This window comes from Mauremys mutica, chromosome 5 (assembly GCF_020497125.1).
Source record: "Mauremys mutica isolate MM-2020 ecotype Southern chromosome 5, ASM2049712v1, whole genome shotgun sequence".
Lineage (NCBI taxonomy): Eukaryota > Metazoa > Chordata > Testudines > Geoemydidae > Mauremys > Mauremys mutica.
In genome coordinates this window covers 78,995,028-79,017,207 of record NC_059076.1, presented here as the reverse complement: position 1 = coordinate 79,017,207, position 22,180 = coordinate 78,995,028, and the positions used below count along the sequence as shown (strand labels likewise).

At 40.3% G+C, this 22,180-nt stretch overlaps 1 long non-coding RNA gene across 1 annotated transcript; it reads right to left on the bottom strand.

Moving 5' to 3' along the window:
- Positions 1–6,879: 6,879 nt before the first annotated feature.
- On the bottom strand, positions 6,880–21,939 carry LOC123370817. Its single transcript, XR_006579571.1, has 3 exons — positions 21,841–21,939; positions 20,055–20,171; positions 6,880–6,945 (listed from the first exon to the last, which is right to left on the bottom strand). It is a non-coding gene; the product is annotated as an uncharacterized LOC123370817 (long non-coding RNA).
- Between the last annotated feature and the right edge of the window lie 241 nt (positions 21,940–22,180).

The window sequence follows — 22,180 nt, the reverse complement described above, 5'->3', positions numbered from 1 at the left end:
TCTGCAGCCAATCGCCAATCTTTACATTTATGGGAATTAATACTGCCTGCTCCTTATTTACAATGTCACCTGAAAGTGAGAACAGACATCTGCATGGCATTTTTGTAGCCAGTGTTGCAAGGCACTTATGTGCTAAACATTCGCATGCCCCTTCATGTTTTGGCCACCATTCCAGAGGACATGCTTCTATGCTGACAACACTTGTTAAAAAACATGTGTTAATTAAATTTGAGACTGAATTCTTTAGGGGAGAATTGTATGTCTCCTGCTCTGTGTTTTACCCTCAGTCTGCCATATATTTCATGTTATAGCAGTCTCGGATGATGACTCAGCACATGTTGTTCATTTTAAGAACACTTTCACTGCAGATCTGACAAAACACAAAGAAGGTACCAGTGTGAGATTTCTAAAGATAGATACAGCACTCGTTATTGAAATCAATATATTTGAAAATGTGGAACACATCCAAAAATATTTATAGAATTGTATTATTGATTAACAGATTATTTTTAAATTACACGATTAATCACGATTAATATTTGTAATTACTTAACAGCCCTCATCAAGACATGAACATTTTACATACTCAGCTTTTATCGGCGTTGCGGTAGTACAGGCCAGTGTTTTGATTTTTGGCCAATAGGCAAAGAAACACAAATTCCCAGTATCATTTTAAGGTGTGAACCATTATTTCTATAAAAACAGCAAAACAAAGTACAGAAAGCCTTCTAATACTGGCATAAACAGATGGTTTTCTTTAAGTATCATATACAAACTACCCTGAACATTTACAGTAAACAAAGCATTTATACAAATTATAGCAGATATGTACAAAGAACACAAGAATGGCCATCAGAAAACAAAATTCCAAAGCACCGATTTAGTACATTTATTTTGTATGAGCAAATACAGTTTCCTGGAAAGACTTATTCACAAGTTTAACTTCAGACACACAATTCGTCCCATTGAAGTAATTGAAACATACTTCCTTGCCAGGATCAGGCCTATAGAGAAGCAGTGAAAAGGTAGCACCGCTGATAAATGTTGTTCCATGATCAGTGGGCCATGGTAGTCTCTCTATTGAGTGAAGTGGTTATACCAGAGATGAATTTGGAACCTTGATTACTGTCATTTACCTCCACATTGCACACATAACAGCATAGCATAATGGAATTGATTTCCATTTTCCATGGTGCGTAGAGATTCTCTCTAATGAACTGATAGAAATTAAAAACATCTGTACTGCTTGGGATAAACAAATTAATAATGCAGGTTTAGTAAAACCAAAGACTTTGACTTAGCATCTTTTTGTTTACAAAACTATCCCCCTATGCTCCCTGTGGTGGGGCAGCTGTGGACGGGAGTGGCCAGTGAATGGACTGCAGTTTGCCAATGAGTCGATTGGCTGGACTGAGGACTAGTGGGTCCTCCGGAAGGGGGAAAAGAATCGAGTGGGGTACAGTTGGAGGGCTGTGTCCAGAAGATGATGCTGCAGTCCAGGGAGTGACATGGGTCCTAGAGGTGGAGGCAAAAGTGACGACGGGTGAGACACTACTAGACAAGGGCGCTCTGGTGAAATGAGAACTAATTCCCAGGATGGCCAGCAGGAGGTCCCATGGTGGTGAGTCCATCCCCATTACACTCCCAATGAAGTCAATCAGGACTGATGGATGCTCAGCACCTTTGATAATCAGGGCACTTCTTGGGGTGACTAAATACAGATATAGGTGCCTAACTTTAGGTACCCAGTTTTTAAAGCATTGGCTTTCAATTAAATGTAGCAGCCATGAGCTCCTTAATAAATCATTCTTGCAGAAGCAAGAAATGAAGTGTGTTGGTAAGTGTCAGCACAAAGGGTCAGCACTAATTTATTTATGTTCTGCTCCCTATGCTGCATAGTGAAGTTATTAAAATAGTCTCTCTTTACAGCTGTTCAGATTCCCCCATGCAACTCACTTTTTGTCAGCCCACCCCAGTGCTGCTTAGGAGGGACCCCCTCTCAAGCTTTGCTCAAACCTCCAGGTGTGAACAAAACAACAAGGTGAAATTAACAAAATAGATACTTCAGGCTCTTGGGTGCTGGGTTTTCATGCTGACTGATATGTGAACGCACAGTTACATCATGTGTGTAAACTTGACTTTGGGGCCTAATGCTGCTCCCAAGATAGGTTTGTCATTGACTTCAGTGGGAGCAGGATTGAGCCCATAGTCCTATACGCTAAGGTGGTATATGCTGAAATCACCTCAATTCCTTAATTCTGAATATACAGGCTTTTTTTTTTAAATGGAAGTCTGACACATTTACTGCTTTCTGTGTGTAATACATCTATTTATATAACAAGTAAAATGAACAATAAGAAATGATTACTTTAAATTGATAGGTTAGAATATCTACCAAAAGAGAGAGGAAATTTGAAAGATACACAGAAAAATACTATTTTTTGTTAACTTACTACATGATCATGTTATATATGGTACTGAGACATAATTTACTTTAGTAGTAGTAACTAGTTATTCAGGCCAAAAGTAGGTCTGCAGAAAAACTGAACTGTAAAGGGTAACAATAAAAATGTTGACACAGCTTTTAAAACATAAAGGTTCACGTTTTGGATTATATTCAGGTTTGGAAATCAAAGTGAATCATATATAAAATCATCTGTAAAGCATAACAATCTGACGAAAAAAGAACACACATGGATCATTAAAAACAGACATACATTTTTAAATTCTTGCTCTCGGGCATTTGTATCTTTTCACTCAAGTTCTCTTAAGTATCTGCTGTGAATTGGTTCTAAAACTAAACAGCACCACCACCACAGAAAGAGACAAAAACAAAAGTTGTCATGTAAAATAGATGGTATAACTTCAAACCACATTTGAAAAGTGTCTCAAAAGGCTTGCTGGGGATAAAACGGGCCCAGATGAGGGAACATCAAGGATAGTTTACAAAGATGTCTGTTCTTCAATCATTCTTTTGCTCCAGTAAAGAGGAAATTTGGTTCTTTTGCCAAATGTGAAATACCTATCATCGTAACAAAAGCACGACAAAATTCCCTTTTGTATGTTCTTTTTTCCTTTTAAATACATGAAATAAGGGGGGTTTTTTTGCTACAACAAAAGCAGTTCAAAACATTTACATGGTTAGATGAAGTTTTCCTAAAAAATGGTGCATTGACGATAAAAAGTAGTTATTTAAGCAGCAGATAATGCCTAAAGTAGACTTTATAATTAACATTTTTCGCATTATCCATATCTTATCTAGGAATGAGGAGCATTGACATATGCTGTTCTAAACTTTTCTAAAAGTTTTGAAAAGTTTGAATGTTTAACAAGAAGTTTGTATTCAAGTTTTGCTTTCAGTAGGATACAGAATATTTTGCCATAGTAAATTTGTAGATTTATAAATTTTAAGGCTAATTATGATAATTTAGTCTGACCTCCTGCATAATACAAGCCATAGAACAGGGGTAGGCAACCTATGGCATGCGTGCCGAAGGCGGCACATGAGGTGATTTTCAGTGGCACTCACACTGCCCGGGTCCTGGCCACCGGTCCGGAAGGCTCTGCATTTTAATTTAATTTTAAATGAAGCTTCTTAAACATTTTAATAACCTTATTTACTTTACATACAATAATAGTTTAGTGATATATTATAGACTTATAGAAAGAGACCTTCTAAAAATGTTCAAATGTATTACCAGCACGTGGAACCTTAAAGAGAATGAATAAATGAAGACTCGGCACAGCACTTCTGAAAGGTTGCCGACCCCTGCCATAGAAGTTACCCATGATTCCTGCATCTATGACAAAACATAGTTTTTGTTTCTTAAGGTCCAGATTCTGCCACCTTGATCAAGTTCACTAATATCATTCTCTGCAAGTGGTCCTACTGACTTCAAGAAATCTGGAGGGACTGTAAGGTACTGCTCAGTGGGCTTGGTTCACCACAACATTACTCCAGTTTTATATCTCCCATCCATTAAGCCCAATAGGAATGAAGATGGCAAAATTTGCCACTGATAATTTGTAGGTAAAACAAACTCTGAATGGCTCCTGTGCCAGAACCCACTGCTAAGACCTGTATCTTTTTCAATCTACATTTCAACTGAAAGTGTAACTTCACATCCCATTGTCAGTGTCCAATATGAAACATGCAGTTTATTGTAAAGTAAGGCTGGGGGAATATTATTTTTCTTCAGGCTAGGGAATGAGCACAGTTTCCTTTGTTTTTATCATTATTTATTGCTCCATTATTACAAATGAAGATTTTTACTCTGGACACAGTGTTAAAATGATGTTTCTTTAGTATATCATTTTATTTATAGGTACGCTCCACTTTTAAAACAACAAGAGATCTGTGATAGATGGCTCTAGGCCATATTCTGCCATCCTTATTTCATAATGAGTAGTACCTTACTCTGTGAGTAGTCCCATTGGCGTCAGTGCCATTTACTCAATGTGAAAAAGGGCAGCAATATTGTGCCTTTATTAATTAATCAGTCATCAGAATGACATTAGAAAGTCAGAAACATGTTAACTGCTCAATCAGTTTTAATTACATTTACAAATTAGAAGAGTAGTGTATAGTCTCCACTCTTCCTCTGTGTCCTTCTTTTGACTTTTTTTTGTTCATTTCCTTTAGTCTTCATTTTACACACTACATCCTGGTCAGACGTGTATATTATCCTTGATATAATTAGGGGAGAAGGTGAAGGTTCAATCTATTCTCTGACTGATTCTTTTTATAAAGAGTATTCCTTGATATGGAATAACCCAGATAGAAGCAATTATCTCTAGGTTTCAGACAAACTGAACATGAAAATGTACTATTTTGGTCATATTTTGCACACTGAGTGCTAACTCTAATGCCTGTTGAAAATCTAGTTAAAATATATTTTACAATTAATCAAGATGTTATTCCACTGTCAAACTTGAAGCTTCTTAAGAATTAAGTAACAGACAAGGACAGATTTCCAAAGACAGGTTAGCACCTATCCCCTATTAACTTTCACTGAGAGTTAGGTGCCTATTTACTATTGGTGCCTATTGAGAATCTCCTCTAGAATTAATATAAATTTTAGCACGTCTGACCAGAGATCCAATAACTTTTATTTGGAGGATTATATTTAGATAAACGGAAGGTGCTATGCTACACAGTTTAACACAAGTGTTAGCCAGTGCTAACTCCACAGAAGCCAATAGAGTGAAACACTTGTGAAATCACTGTGAGAAAAGAATTTAGCCATGGTTCCTCAAAAATGACACAAGTCCTTCCCAAAGGTATTTGGAACAAAACTAATTCATTTTTCATTAAAATTATAACTGGCATGTTGCAGCGTATCCCCTGAAATAAACATGTCAATTTAGGGTGCAAAATCATGTTTATGCCTGCAATAGATTTCTACTCTAGAGAGCAACAGGGCTGCCTGGGTGGGGGGGCAAGTGGGGCAATTTGCCCCAGGCCCTGGGCCCCACAGGGGCCCCCACAAGAATATAGTATTCTATTATATTGCAACTTTTTTTTATGGAAGGGGCCCCCAAAATTGCTTTGCCCCAGGCCCCCTGAATCTTCTGGGCAGCCCTGCAGAGCAACAGAGGCAACAATTGCAATCTGGTAAAATGATTCAATTATTTAACCAACTAGCATGATGTAATCACTCCATTTGTTTGTTCACGAGAAAGCAGCAGAGGATCAACCATGGTTTAACTTTTCCTACTATATTTGTTCTCCTTATATTCTATCCGTTAGTCCTGGGAGAATGCTGCTTGATCTGTTACTTACACTACATGTTGAATACTGTGGTATCTATGCCCATTTAGACTTATTGCCACATACATATAATGATGGGACTCTCAGTAGTATTTCTACACTCTTCATTTTCTCCACTGTTTTTGCCCCCAAAACGGACTGAAAGTTAGAGAAACACAACAATGAAAGCAGCATTATCATAACTTCCATTAAGATAATTGATTTTCTTATCCAGTGAGAAATAGAAGTGTCTATGGAAATGAATGGGCTCATCTCAATGACAACCTCGCCCATAGAGAGAAATTAAGGACACAGCTTCAGGTACAATGGACAAAGATATATTCAACATATTTTAGCCAGAATGGAAAGGATAGATCTGCTGTAGTGGTCCTGGAGAGTAAAATGAAGCAATTTCTCATAAACTCACAAAACTGACAGGCGCTAAGAAACCCTGGCGTAAACAGTGAAGGAAACAAGGGCAAACACAAGAAACTGCAGTTCAAATTAAGGACTAGATTGTGGCTAGCTTTCTGAAGCTCATGGGGGGACAGTAAGGAACCTCCTCTTTTGCATGATCCATGTAAGGGCTACCTGGAATCACAGCTCTTGTACTTAGATGTCACAGGGACTTCTGCCACATAGTTCCCCTATGGGAGCAACACAGTGGAAAAGGGGCAGGGAGTAGGCAGAACTGTAGCTCCACTCCCCCATGTCAGTCAGCAGGGCTGACTGGCTGCACTTATGGCAATAAGCTACACCCTTTAAAAATCTGTAGCAAAAGCGGAATGCCTCCAGGTGCTCTTAGTTGGACATTGCAGCTCTGTTCCACCTTGTATAACAGGCCATGCCCAACGGGTACAGTTTTGTCTAAGGCATTAGTTAATATGAACATCATAATATAAAGAGGCATAGAACAATTTGAAAATCCAATAGGGGTCTGGAATGTAAGGAATCTGAAGGCTGCAATAGGAAAAGGGATGTTAAATACGAAGAAAGATATGCTATATCCTGAGAAATGCGACAGAATTCCATGGTCTCCGGGTGTTTTAAACCCAATCTCTACATACATAACCAGCCTATAATATCCTGTAAATAGGCTTAAAATGTCCTAACATTTCCCAGGTTTGCTTACCTCCTGCTCATCAACCTATCCTTAGATAGCTTCCTCCTTCTTCCCCTTCCTGTTTTAGTCTCTCCTGTTTATAAAAAGTGATATTCGTAAAAGCCAGGGAATGGAAGCAATATCATGTTACCTAGTAGACCAATCACACATCTCAAATATTAGATTGTGAACCATCGAGTACTTGACACAATACTTGCAAAAAACCTGCTAGAGAGTGATCCATCAGCTGAAATGTATTTGCACAAAATATTTGGCCAAATTTAAAGCTATTGGTATCAATGGGAATCTTTCCATTGATTCAGTGGGTTGTGGATCAGGCCTTCTTCAAATAAATTTTAAAATAATGAATGAACTATTTTAAAATGCAGTCTATTCATGGATTCATGAACACATGAAGGACTATATTTAATGAATAAATTGTTTGCTATGAATAGTTCACCCAGCTCTAGTGAAGATACATCTGTGAAAAGAGTATTGAGTTTAGCCATATTTCAATGAGGTTCCTTTCCATTCTGGATTTATAATTGTTCATATTTTGTTGTCTGATTGATAAGACTACTGAGAAGAAGTGAAATGGTTCAATCCAGGTTAGCAACAAAATAGCACAGAGCTCATGTGCTGTGCTCGATAGGAAGTATTTTAAAAATGCTATGTAAGAAAATGAATAGATTGTTGCTAAGTTACCTTTGTGCCATTTAGTGCAGTAATTATTTGTTGTTTTAAAGAAAAAACATTGACATTTCCCCCTTTGCCCAAGCCATATGGAGAAAAGGCTTTTAGGATCCACTTAAGAAAGGCAGACATTCATAATGTATACTTTTCTGTTCTCAAAGTACAGGAATCAACATACAGTGGGAGAATCAGGAAATCATAGCATTTAAAAAAAAATCTATGGTACCATTCTGAGAAACATCTATAATGTTATTGACAAAGTTTTTTAAAAGCTGCCATAATTCCTAACACCCTTTTAAATACAATGTTTCAATTTTTAAAAAAAATCAATCAAGAGATGCACAGGAGTGGAATTATCTGTCAGACACTTTAATCTCTATGTTAAAATGTTATTCCCTTCTGGTGAGTTAACAGAATGGATGGCATGGGAAAAAGGGCTCATATTTCAATTTCACTCATATTCAAATTCAGAGGTCTTATTTGGGCAGATATTGAAATATTTACAACTGAAATAACGGTAAAACATAAAATACTAGTGAGGGCAAAAGCAAATATCATCTTGAATAGACTTAAGCACATTTGTTACCAAACAGAATAAGATCTAGGCCAATTTTTTTACACCCACACCCACACACACCCACCCACCCCCCCACACACACACACACAGAGTAAAAGGTCAATTTCACAAAGCTGAAAACAATTATGAGCAAAATCAGTTGGGAGAAAGAATTAAAACAGAGAAATGTGAATGATAACTTAGAATTATTTAAGAACATTTTAGTAGATAACCAAAAAGCCACAATCAAGAAGTAAGGCCATACTGGTTAAAAAATGAACATGGATTAGAGAGGAACTGAACATGCGTATAAAAATAAATAAAATATATATAAAAAATGAAAAAAGACAAGTTTATAGTAATGAATATAAATTGTAAGATAGGAACTGTAGAAAATTGATAGGAGAAGCAAAGAGATAAAAGGAAAAAATCTATGGCTAGTTATGTTAAGGACAATAAGAAGGGAGGAAATGTTAAGAAGATTAGAAAGAAAAAGAATTCTAGCAATGGTATTGGTCCATTACTAAATGGAAATGGTAGAAATATCAATAATGTAGAAAATGCAGATGTATTCAATAAATATTTCTATTCTATATTTGGGGGGAAAGAGATGATGTAGTCATATCCCATGATGATGAAACACTTTCCTTTCCAATAATAACTCAGGAGGATGTTAAACAGCTGCTGCTAAAATCACACATTTTAAATCAGCAGGTCTGGATAACTTTCATCTAAGAGTTTTAAAAGAGTTGGACAAGGAGCCTATTGGGCCATTAATGCTGTTTTTCAATAATTGTTAGAATGCAGGGGAAGTTCCAGAAGGTTGGAAAAGCACAATGTTGTGTCGATGTTTTAATAAGGTAAAAACAGAATGATCCAGTTAATTATAGGCCAATCAGTTTGACATTGATCCTGAGCTAAATAATGGAATGGCTGACACGACTTAATAAATAATTAAAAGATAAATATATTTAATGCCAATCAATGTGGATTTATGACAAATCGATCCTATTAAACAAACTTGATATTTATTCTTGGTGAGATTACAAGTTTGGTTGATAAACATAATAGTATTGATATAATACATTTAGCCTTCTGTTAGGCATTTCACTTGGTACAGCAAAACATTTTGATTAAATAACTAAAACCATACAAAATTTACATGGTACATATTAAAAAGATTAAAAACTGGTTGCCGGGTCTCACAATGTAATTGTAAATGGAGAATCATCATTAAACAAGTCCTAAAGGGATCAGTTCTAGGTCCTATGCTATTTAACAATTTTATCAATGACTTAGAAGACAACATACAATCAGTACCAATAAAGTTTGCAGATAATATATAAACATTAGGGGAGTGATTAATGAAAAGGACAGGAGAGATCACTGACATAGCGCAGGCTGGATCAGTTGGTAAACTGGGTGTGAGCAAACAACATGTTTTAATATAGTCAAATGTAAGGTCATATATTTAGTAACAAAGAGTGTAAGCAATACTTACTGGATGGGGTACTCAATCCTGGGAAGCAGCAACTTTAAAAAAGATTTGAGGGTCATGGTGGATAATCAGCTGAACATGAGCTGCCAATGTGCCGCTGTGGCCAAACAAGTTAATGCAATCTTTGGATGCAAACACAGGGGAATCTTGAGTAGGAGTAGAGAAGTTATTTTATCTCTGTATCTGACACTTGTGCAACCACGGCTGGAATATTGTGTCCAGTTCTGATATCCCCAATTCCAGAAAGATGTTGGTAAATTAGAGAAGGTTCAGAGAAGAGGCACAAGAATGATTAAAGGATTAGAAAACATGCCTTTATAGAGATAGACACAAATAACTCTATTCAATTCAACAAAGAAAAAACTAAAGGGTAACTTGATCTCAGTCTAAGTACCTCAGAAGAGGCATTTGATAATATAGGCTCTTCAATTTAGCAGACCAAGGTTTAAAAGATCCAATGTCTGGAAGTTGAAGCTAAACAAATTCAGATTAGAAATAATAATACATTAATTAATACCTATCTCTTGGATAGTAAATTATATAGCACTTTTAATCAGTAGATTAGGAACACATTTTTTAACAGTGAGGTTCATTAACCAATGTAAGTACTAACTAAGGGTTATGGTGGATTCTCCATCACTGAACATTTTATTATTGAGATTGGATTTTTTTTAAGATATGCTGTGGTTCAACAAGGAATTAATTCAGGGATGTTCTATGCCCAGTGTTAGGTCAAACTAGATGACCACAGTGGTCTCTTCTGTTTTTATAATCTATTAATCTTATTCAAATCCTGGTCTACAGCTAAAATTTAGATCAATCTAGATACTTTGCTCAGGGCTGTGAAAAATGTCATTCCTTGTGTGATGTAGTTAGTTTGACCTAACCCCCACAGTAGACACAGCTAGGTAGATGGAAGAATTCTTCCATTAATCTACCTATCACCTCTCAAAGAGGTGGATTTACTGCAGTGATGGACAAACCCCTTTGTGACGGGGCAGAGCAGACCCGAACTGGTGCTGCAGGAGTTAACCCTTCCTTCCTAGCATAGGAAGCCACACCCTGGAAGCTCTGCTGGACATGCTCCAACTGGAGAAAAGTATAAAAGCCTGCAGACCAGCTCAGTTGGGGCTGACCACTGGAGGAGAAGGATGCACACTGCCAGCTCCTGAAGAGGGAGAACCTGCGCGCCAGGATCCAGGAGTCAGCCAAGCCGAGGCACTACCTGAGACCCAGATGGAGGACGTCACAGGGGAGGAATGATGGCAGGACCCCCTGCTGCAGATGAACTGGTACTCATGGTAGGAAGTGGCCCAGGGGAACTTTAGAAACCAACAGCGTTAGAGCTGTATTAACGCCCAGTGTGTTGCGGGCAGATCCCCACCGAGCGAGTGGCAAGGAGAGCTTGCCACTACCAGGGCCCTGGGTCGGGGCTCAGTGGAGATGGTGGGCTCGAGTCCTCCTATCCCCTTACCCCTGAACCGTGAAGGATCCTAGAGACTCTGGCCGCTAGGCCGTGCTACCCCGCTCATAAGAGGGGTTGTATAGACTCTGGCCATTAGGCCGCACTACCCTGCTCATAAGAGGAGTTGTATAGTCTCTGCCGCTAGGCCATACTACCCCACCTGTAAGAGGGGTTGTATAGACTCTGGCTGCTAGGCCGCACTACCCCGCTTGACAGAGCCGATAGGGGGAAGAAGGCCAGGAGGCTGTAACCGCCCACCCGCAGGGAGGCGGACGTAAAGACAGGAGAGTGGTGAGGGGTCAACACCCATCCCACCCCTACCACAAAGGGACACGCAGTGCCAGACCTGCCACACCCTTCTATTGTTATAGTTAGTGTCTACAGTGCTACAGCTGCAGCACTGCCTCGGTATTGCTTACAGTATAAACATACATTATGCGTTTCAGTGTTTTCCTGAATCGGGAACTCGCTTCTTTCCTCTGAAGAGCTCAAAGCACTTGACAAACATTAAATGTCAAGACTCTTGTGAGGGAAAAGTATTAATATCCCCATTTTACAGATGAAGAAACTGAGTCACAGAGTGATTAAAGGTCTTTACCAAAGTCACAAATGAGTAAATACCAGAGCTGGGAGTAGAACTCCTGACTCTCAATCCTTTGTTATAAACAATAGCTCAGAACAGGAGATATGAGACCCTTTTCTTTTTTATTTGATCAAAATATTTTATTTTCATGTGGGTATATTTACATGTAATGTGGGGTGCAGATGTTGGCAGCAACCACCACCTTGTGACAGCCTCCATCAAGCTAAAACTGAGAAGTGTGGGTCCACCAAACAAGGGACATAGACGTTATGATATTGACAAGCTAAAGTCCCTTGAAATACAGAAAACCTTCATTCTGCAGTTAAAGAACAGGTTTCAAGACTTGCAGACCCTGATGAAGAGGAGGGGAATGCAGATGAGGAGATCAACAAGAAGTGGGACAAAGTAACAGCAATTCATAAACAGAGAAGTGAAGCTTGTGTAGGCTACAGACAGAAGAGACAGAAGGAGTTGATTACACCCAGCACATAGAACACCATAGAAACCAGACAAGCCCTGAAGAAAAAAGTTTTAGACACAAAATCCCAGAAGCTAAAGGACAAATACCACAAGCAGTATAGCAAGGCACACCGGGTGGTCAAATGCCTTGTGAGAGCAGACAAACGGCATTATATTGATAAGGTCGCAACACAAACAGAGGATGCAGCTGCTCGTGGTGAACAAGGAACTATCTACAAAATGACACGGTTTATCAGTGGTAAACAGCAGACACCAACAAACACTCTCATCAGGACCAAATGAGGACACCTACTAACAACCGAAAAAGAACAAGAAATGTGCTGGACAGAGCATTTCAAAGAATTGTTGAACAGGGAGCCACCTAAAGAGGAAGCAAACATCCAGGAGGCAGAAGAAGATCTTGATATCAACACAGATACCCCAACTAAGGAAGAGATAATTCAAGCCATCAAATCCTTTAAAAATGGGAAAGCTCCTGGCAAGCATAACTTGAATGCAGAATTGTTCAAGGTAAATCCTAAATTAGCAGCATCTATCCTGGCCCCTCTATTTACATCAGTCTGGGAAAGGGAAAAAGTGCCAGATGAGTGGACCAGTGGGGTTATAGTGAAGATACCAAAGAAAGGAACTCGCATTGATTGATACCACACCAGTTATTACACACATTTATCTGTGCTAAGCAAAGTATTGTGTAAGATCATAGTCCAGCGTATATCAGAGGCAGTTGATAGAGTTCTCAGAAAAGAGAAAGCTGGTTTTCGGAAAGGGTGTGGATGCACAAACCAGATCTTCATTCTACGAAACATGATAGAACAGTGCTTAGAATGGCAATGGCAATGCCACTTACATTTCATAGACTTTGAGAAGGCTTTTGATAGCATTCACAGGACCAGCCTATGGTGCACTCTGCAGGCATATGGAATTCCTTTCCATATAATCAACATTATCAAAAGCTTGTATTTCACCTTTACATGCAGCATTAATCACAGTGAGCTCAGTTTTGAAGTCAAAACAGGAGTACATCAGGGGTGTGTCATGTCTGCAGTCCTCTTCAACATTGCCATCAATTGGGTAATACGGTGTACAACAGAAGACATGCCAAGAGTCATAAAATGGACACTCTTCTCATCCCTTGAAGACCTGGACTTTGCAGATGCTCTCCTATCACACACCCAACACCATATACAAGAAAAAAAATCGACTCAACACATTCAGCAAAGTGGACTGAAGATCAACTGCAGTAAGACAGATATTATAATCTTTATTACCACCTCAACATCACGAGTACAGATAGAGGATTATGTTCTCACTAATATAGAAACATTCACATACTTGTGCAGCACCATCAGCCAGGACGGTGGAACAAGCCAGGACATCTGGAACAAAAATCAATAAAGCCAGGAACACCTTCAAGAGCTTAAATACAGTCTGGAAATCACCTGGGAGAATAGCATGAGGGGGAAAGGAGTCCAGGACAGCTGGCCGTATTTTAAAGAATCCTTATTGAGGTTGCAGGAAAAAAACATCCCAATGTGTAGAAAGAATAGTAAACACGTCAGGAGAATAGCTTGGCTTAATAGTGAAATCCTTGCTGATCTTAAACACAAAAAAAGAAGCTTACAAGAAGTGGAAGATTGGACAAATGACCAGGGAGGAGTATAAAAATATTGCTCAGGCATGCAGGAGTGAAATCAGGAAGGCCAAATCACACTTGGAGTTGCAGCTAGCAAGAGATGTTAAGAGTAATAAGAAGAGTTTCTTCAGGTATGTTAGCAGCAAGAAGAAAGTCAAAGTGTGGGCCCCTTACTGAATGAGGGAGGCAACCTAGTGGCAGAGGATGCGGAAAAAGCTAATGTACTCATTGCTTTTTTTGCTTGTCTTCACAAACAAGGTCAGCTCCCAGACTTCTGCAATGGGCAGCACAGTATGAAAAGGAGGTGACCAGCCCTCTGGAGAGAAAGAAGTGGTTCGGGACTATTTAAAAAAACTGGATGAGCACAAGTCCATGGGGCTAGATGCGCTGCATCTGAGGGTGCTAAAGGAGTTGGCAGATGTGATTGCAGAACCATTGGCCATTATCTTCGAAAACTCATGGTGATCGGGGGAGGTCCGGGATGACTGGAAAAAGGCTAATGTAGTGCCCATCTTTAAAAAAGGGAAGGAGGAGGATCCGGGGAACTACAGGCCAGTCAGCCTCACCTCAGTCCCTGGAAAAATCATGGAGCAAGTCCTCAAGGAATCACTTCTGAAGCACTTAGAGGAGAGGAAAGTGATCAGGAACAGTCAGAATGGATTCACCAAGGGCACGTCATGCCTGACTAACCTAATTGCCTTCTATGATGGATGAGGGGAAAGTAGTGGCTCTGTGGATGAGGGGAAAGTAATGGATGTGTTATTCCTTGACTTTAGCAAAGCTTTTGATACGGTCTCCCATAGGATTCTTGCCAGCAAGTTAAAGAAGTATGGGCTGGATGAATGGACTATAAGATGGATAGAAAGCTGGCTAGATCGTCGGGCTCAAGAGGTAGTGATCAATGGCTCCATGTCTAGTTGGCAGCTGGTATCAAGCGGAGTGCCCCAAGGGTTGGTCCTGGGGCCGGGTTTTGTTCAATATCTTCATTAATGATCTGGAGGATGGCGTGGACTGCACTCTCAGCACGTTTGCAGATGACACTAAACTGGGAGGAGTGGTAGATATGCTGCAGGGTAGGGATAGGATACAGAGGGACCTAGACAAATTAGAGGATTGGGCCAAAAGAAACCTGATGAGGTTCAACAAGGACGAGTGCAGAGTCCTGCACTTAGGACAGAAGAATCCCATTCACTGTTACAGACTAGGGACTGAATGGGTAGGAAGCAGTTCTGCAGAAAAGGACCTAGGGGTTACAGTGGACAAGAAGCTGGATATGAGTCAACAGTGTGCCCTAGTTTCCAAGAAAGGTAACGGCATTTTGGGCTGTATAAGTAGGGACACTGGCAGCAGATCGAGGGACGTGATCATTCCCCTCTATTCAACATTGGTGACGTGTCATCTGGAGTACTGTGAAAAAAAGGACACCAAAAACAGAATGGCATAGAGCTGCGGAAGCCAACCTGAAAAACCTGGGGCACAGCTGGGGAACCATTGAAAGACTTGCCAGAAACAGACTGGAGTGGAGGAGTAATAGGAACATGATGATGACGACGACGACGACGACATGACTTTCATGAGATGGGCACTCACAGCCAACAGTCCACAGGATACAGGAGTAACAAAAATATATGGTTTGTAGAATGCAGCAGTGCATTGATAGTACAGCTGTGTGGACACTGCAGGAGAGTCTGCTATAGTTGTCAGTGTGAAGATTTGCTATACCTATTCAGCACTTATCTACTCAGTAACAGGAGCTACAAAAAGATGTAAGATAGACAGACAGTTGTAGAGGGAGAAATGACTGCATAAATGGTACCTTTATACTCAGTGTACTCTTTCCCTACCTATCTTCAACTCATGCCACAACAGAGTTTTACTACTGTTAATCATGCAGAACTAACGCACCTATGCAAGAGAGACGTAGATTGAGTTCTGTCTTGTGTAGTACCAATACAGCTACAATCTTAATCCTGCAAACATTTACACACATAGAATCAGAGATCCACAGGGTTAGAAGGGACCACAGGGGTCATCTAGTATAACTCCCTGCCAAGATGCAGGGTTTGTCATGTCTAAACCATCCAAGACAGATGGCTATCCAGCCTCCTTTTGAAAACCTCCAGCAAAGAAGCTTCCACAATCTCCAGAGGCAGTCCTTTCCATTGCCCTACTGTTCTGACCGTTAGGAATTTTTTCCTAAAATTTAATCTAAATCTGCTATGCCGTAATTTGAACCCATTGCCTCTTATCTTGCTCTCTGTGGCAAAAGAGAACAATTTTCTCCATCTTTTTTATGGAACCCTTTAAAGTATTTGAAGACCACTATCATGTCCCCGCTAAATCTCCTCTTTCCCAAACCAAACATACTGCTTAACTCAATATAAAGGAGTCCCATTCATTTCAAAAGGACAATAGCTGTACATAAAGCTACGCATTGTTTTCAGGAGCAGGATTCTCACTGCAAATCCTTATTTACTGCTGCTGATATAAGAAGCACGAAGAGCACAGCTAGATTACCAGACATTGTCCTGAATTTGCAATTCTGGCACTTAGAAAAATCACCTTTTCAATTGTAAACTGAGCCTATTCAATATGCAAGTCACTGTTATACTACCATCTCTATGCTGACGACTCAGATTTATGTCTCTATTCTGTCCAAGATCTGTCTCCTTCTGTCCAAATTAAAATCTCAGGCTGTCCCTTTGTCATCTCCGTATGGATGTCTAGCCATCAGCTCAAGCTATACATAGCTAAAACAAAGCTCTTAATCTTGCTCCCCAAAAAACTCCCTGCTACTTCTTTTCTCAACACCACCATCCTGCCTGTCACTGAGACTCATAACCTGGGCATCATCTTCAACTCGTACCTCTCTTTAAGTCCTCACATTCAAACTAGGGCTAAATGTTTTACATTCTTTCTACAATAGCATATGTAAGATGGCTTTCCTAGCTATCCACACAGCTAAATCTCACATCTTGATTACTGCAATATATTTCTCTCTGGCCTGGACAAATGTGTCTTACCTTACTCGTATCCAGTCAGAATTCTTCTGCAAAGATCATTCTCCTAGCCCATCGCTTTGACCATATTGCCCTATCTTTGCATCTTTCCATTGGCTCCCTCTTTACTATTGCATCAAACACAAGATGCTTGTTTTCACTGTGAAGGCCCTTAACAGTTTATCTCCACTCTACCTGTCTATGAACTCTACTAGGTCTTACTTACAGTCACTTTCCTGACTAAAACCACTCTCTAAGTACACATATATGGTCCAATTCTGGCCATGCATATACCTCATTCTAAAGCCTTGTGTGTGCACCTCAGAGCAGAAGTTGGCCAATACTATATTTCAAAACAATTCAAAAAATAACTGACATATACTGCTTGTTAGCAGTTTCTTCTCTTGGAGTCAAAGATAGAATCGTATCCCTCTTCTTCATTCTGGTTCCTGGCTATGCAGAACAAAAGTTAACTACATGAATTAAAATAAACAAAAGGTAAGGATTAACACACCACCATAAAGAATGTCACCTCCTTGGTCTTTTCAGTCAAAGAAAGTAGTAATGTTTTATCCTTAGTGATGTCCTCCCTTACATAATAAAACAATTTTATTTCCTAAGTCTCTTGTCGGTAAATGTTTCATTGTTAGTTAGCAATAGACATGGCCTCAGTATTTGACAGCCACTGAGGAAGAGAGATATACCCGTGAAACACAAGCAGTGTGTTGGCGACGACGACGACGACAAATCATCATTTTAAAAAAAACCTTGTGTTTATTTAACCATTCTGTTGACAGTGTTATTGGATCAAAGTGAAGTTCATAATTTCTTTCACCTTGCCGTCATTGACTACCATGCTACAATAAAGGGGATATTGTTTACCTATTTAAGGATCCACTGAGGAATATGTTCACATATTTTTACTCATTTATCTTTGTCACTTGTAATTACCACAATGGACATTTCTTGCTTCTGCTTATTCCCCTCTTTCTTTCCTCCTCACAGGAGGAATGTGGGTCTCTTTATCCCAGCCACCCCTGGCTGTACCATCTGCAAGAAGATCAAAGACAGGGTCATATCCATCTAATAACAAGAAAGGAAACAATGCTGTAGGTGAACACTCTATTAGCCTCCTTTTTCATTGTATTCAGGTCAGCGCTCAGGGACTTTCAGATGCCTTTGAACAAATGGATGTATAAATGAAAGACAAGCTACAAATAAAGAAGTTTCTTTTCTTATGCAAGATAGGCTGATGGGCTGAACCAGCCTATTGTTCTAATAGCCTTTTCCCTGGACTGCTCAGGGGGTAACTTTTCTCAATAATCCTAACCCTTCAAAACAAAGCACAAACTCTGTTTCTGTCTTGAGACATACAGCTATTAAAAATGCCCAGAAGGTGTAAACTGAAGATGTATGTAGGATATAGAGGATATCTGTTACTGAGAGGAAACGAGTTGTAGTATCCTGTGATACTATCTCTCTAAAATTAGAGAAGTGTAATCACTAAAGGGCCTCCCCCCATCATAAGAGGTTTCTCACATGATGCAGGAATCTGAGGGTCTGCATGTTCAGAATCTACAGAGAGTTCTGGTTTAAACTTTATGTCCAGGGTCTCACCCTGGGTTCCTAAAATACCAAGGCTGCAACATAGTGATGAGAGACACTCTTGGGCTGTTTCACTGTGCTAGAATACATGACATTCAATTTCCATGATAGTTGAACTACAGAGAGAGAGAGGGAACCAAATTCTTTGATGGCGTAAGTGGGCCTACCTCTATTGATTTTGGTGCTGCAACCATTTACACCAGATTTTGGACTAGAATCTTGAATTCATGTTGGATGATGCTTGGAACTAAACATTTGTGCCAGTGCACTATGAAAGCACATTTACCACGTGGCTGCAACATTGATCATGGATTTTATTGGGCCCACCAAGCTTGAATTTTGTACAGGCAACTCTATTCCATAACAATGTGGCAATAAAAACAGCAGAAGCATCAGCTGCTTAGTTTCCATTGTAAAGACATTTGTGAAATACTGAAGTCACTGTTTGTATAGTTGTGATATTTCTCTGGGGAATCTGTTGTTCACTACCCATGGTTTAGCCTCACTGCTTCAGATCCCACCTGCATCTGATCTCAAGAGATATGCAGAAATGGAAACGAATGTGAAAAATAGTGTGAATATTTTAAAACCTAAACTGACTCAGTTCATGTTGCAAATAAAGGTTTTAGTTTATTTTAGTCAAACAATTTGTCCATCAATAATCTTATTTTTTTTTCCCAAAAACATTGATTAGACTAAGATGAATATTCTTCAATTAGACTTTTTATGGACGCAAAAAGATTATTCCATTTGCAATGTATGGTTAACATCAGAACTGTTCAGGATACAATTCTAAATATTCAATTATCCAGCTATACTGAAAGAAGGACAGGAGACATTTGATATATATTTAATCAGGCTGAAACTTTATTATTAGATGTCTGGGACTACCTGGCAGATAAAAGTGTACAATGCAGTTAACTCCCTGTTTACTCCATAATTACCTGGGGGGCTTCCACCAGCTCCCCATCTTTTTTTTCTATCTAGGTACCTGCATCCCATCTATTGCTGTGACCTTACCATCCACCCCCCTCCTTGTAGGAGGGTTAAGGTGGGCTATAAGAATGGGGGGTTGACTCCCTGCCATGCCAATCATGGGGGAGTCCCCACCCCACTCCCATTCCATTCCTTTAACTAACACCTCCTTTTTAAGTCCATTTCCAACTAATTTATCCAGTCACTGTATACCTTCCCTATGGAGTACATCCGTCACAAGGAGGTGCCAGCAGTTAGCTTGGCTCACCCACCCAGCCTGCTCTGTGTAAAAGGGAGCTTCACACACAAGGCTGCCCCTTTTATACCCTTCCACCCATCCAGTTCCCAGGGGATGAGTCTGTGTCACCAGGCCTGCCCTTTGTCCCCTTTTGCAGCAGTTTTCCTCTCCCCGCCCCCTCACCCCCATAGCCATAAAACACCATTTCCTTCATTTGGCCAGCCAAACAAATCCCCATCCCCACCCCCGTTGAAGGTGTGGTGTGATCAATCTTTACATAGGTTTTAACCATGTAACTTCCATTAAATTTAATAGAAGACATGTAGCTAAATCTTGAGCATAGCTTGGAAAGATGATCACCAAGATTTCTTGTAGTACATGTTTAAAAATAACAAACATACACTACTGACATGCTCTGTAAATCGAACAAGTTGTATTGATACAGTATGTTAACTTCTATACATTTAATAGAACTTACCTTAAAACAATTGTGACACTTTCTGGCCTTTTTTCATATTTTCCTTTGCTGAACAGCAGTAACTACCACAATCCAAGGACTTTATCTTGCAACTCTTATTCACATGAATAGTTAGTTCTATGAATCAAATAATTCTCATTGGTTAATTGTACTGGCTGATAGCAATACCACAGTCTGTTGTGAGGTAACCAGTGTAGATTGAAAGTTACTCCAGATTTTCACTAGTGTGATTGTGAGCAAAATTTGGCCCACTAATGTCAGTGGGATTATTCATGTAAGTAAGGAATGCAGGACTGTGGCCCATATCAGTCCAAAGCTTCTTGTTTCAATATTATCATTTGTCGTCATATGTAAGGCAAAATGGAAATTAGTAATGATTTAAGCCCAGATTCTCAGCAGGTTTAAATTGGAACAGCTTGACTGACTTCAGTGGAACTACATTGATTTACACCAGCTGAGGATCTGACTTTATCTCCTTAGTAGTTAGATGAAGTGATTCTCAGTTCACTTCTATTAAGTTCATTTTGCTTGTATGCAGGACTCCTTGAAGGGCTTGTATTAGCTAGTAATAGAAGGAGAAAAATGTGCTTTCATATACTACTTTTTTTTGTTTTTGTTTTGCAGAACACCATCCAAACTACCATGGTGCCTCAAAATTAAAAACAGCAGTAACTTCAACTACCACAGCTAAAGTACAATAACATGGCTAAAAACTATTTGCTTCAACAGTATGCAACTCATTGTAATATCATTCATACATAACAAAATATGGATTTCATTAGAATATCTTTCATGACTGGTGAATTTATTCAAAGAGGAAGTGAGATAACCAGTGTGACAATCTCTATCTTGATATCTGTCTGCCTCTTTGTAATGAAGACGCAGTATTCCCTGAAGAACATCTTTCAAATTGTGCATTGAACAGTCTCTCCCTCTTTTTATCTCTCTGTGCAATATGTACATAAACAAGTGGGATGACTGAGCAGGAACAAAACTCAGTAACAGGCAGAAAGGTCTGCTCAGCAGGAGAAAATCTTTGTAAACACAAACGGAACAAGGTACCATGAGCAAAAAAGGGTAGAAACTTCTCCAGCCTGGGGATAAATCCAAAGTTCAGAACCCAGGTAGGGAGCCCTGTTTTTATCCACCTATTCTCCTGTTTGCACTCCAGCAGCCTTTTTAATAGCTCTTTCCTTTGCACAGATGCTCAGGGAAGGGGAAAAGGAATCCGATGGGTCCAAGTGCTGTGCTTTTATGCTTTCTTCCCTGATCCCCAAAACCATGGTATCCAGCACACATTGGGGGGAGGGATCAATCAAGTGTGCTGCCCCTGACTTACGGCACACTCTGAAGTAATAGGGCTTCAAAGCCAGCTTTTGAACCCTTAGGTAGTATCTTTCATGGCTGGAACTCATGTAATAGAGGCAGTGACCAGGATAAAAGGAAGTAATATTGCAAGAAACCTATTGTCTATGTCAGGGCTAGGCACTCATTGTCTATCCTGGAATAACCTTTCTTCAAAAGAAATTTTTTTCTCCTCATCAGATACAGCCTGGTGTTCTCAACACTGGTTGTCCCAAGGCCCACCTCAGAAATGTCCAGCGGGATGCAGCGGGGGCTCAGGGCAGGGGGTTGGGGTGCAAAGGAGCAGTGTGAGGTGCGGCAGGGGGCTCAGGGCAGGGAGTTGGGGTTCAGGAGGGGTGCGAGGTGCAGGCAGGGGACTTAGGGCAGGGAATTGGGGGGCGGGGTAGAGGAGGGGTTCAGACTCCGGCCCGGTGCTGCTTACCTCAAGTGGCTCCAGGGTGGCAGCGGCGCGCACCGGGGCCAGGGCAGGCTCCCTGCATGCCTGTCCTGTCCCCGGCCCTGTGCCGCTCCAGGAAGTGCTACAACCCCTGGGGGCGGGGTGGAGGGCTCCACATGAACTGCCCTTGCCATGCCTCCAGGTACCTCCCCCAAAGATCCCATTGGTTGCCAATCCTGGCCAATGGGAGCTGTGGGAGGTGGTGCCTGGAGGCAATGCACAGAGCCCTCTGCCCCCAGCCACCCGGGGGTTGCAGGGACGTGGTGCCGGTGGCACTGTGGGCCGGATCCAAAGCCCTGAGGGGCCTGATCCAAAGCCCTGAGGG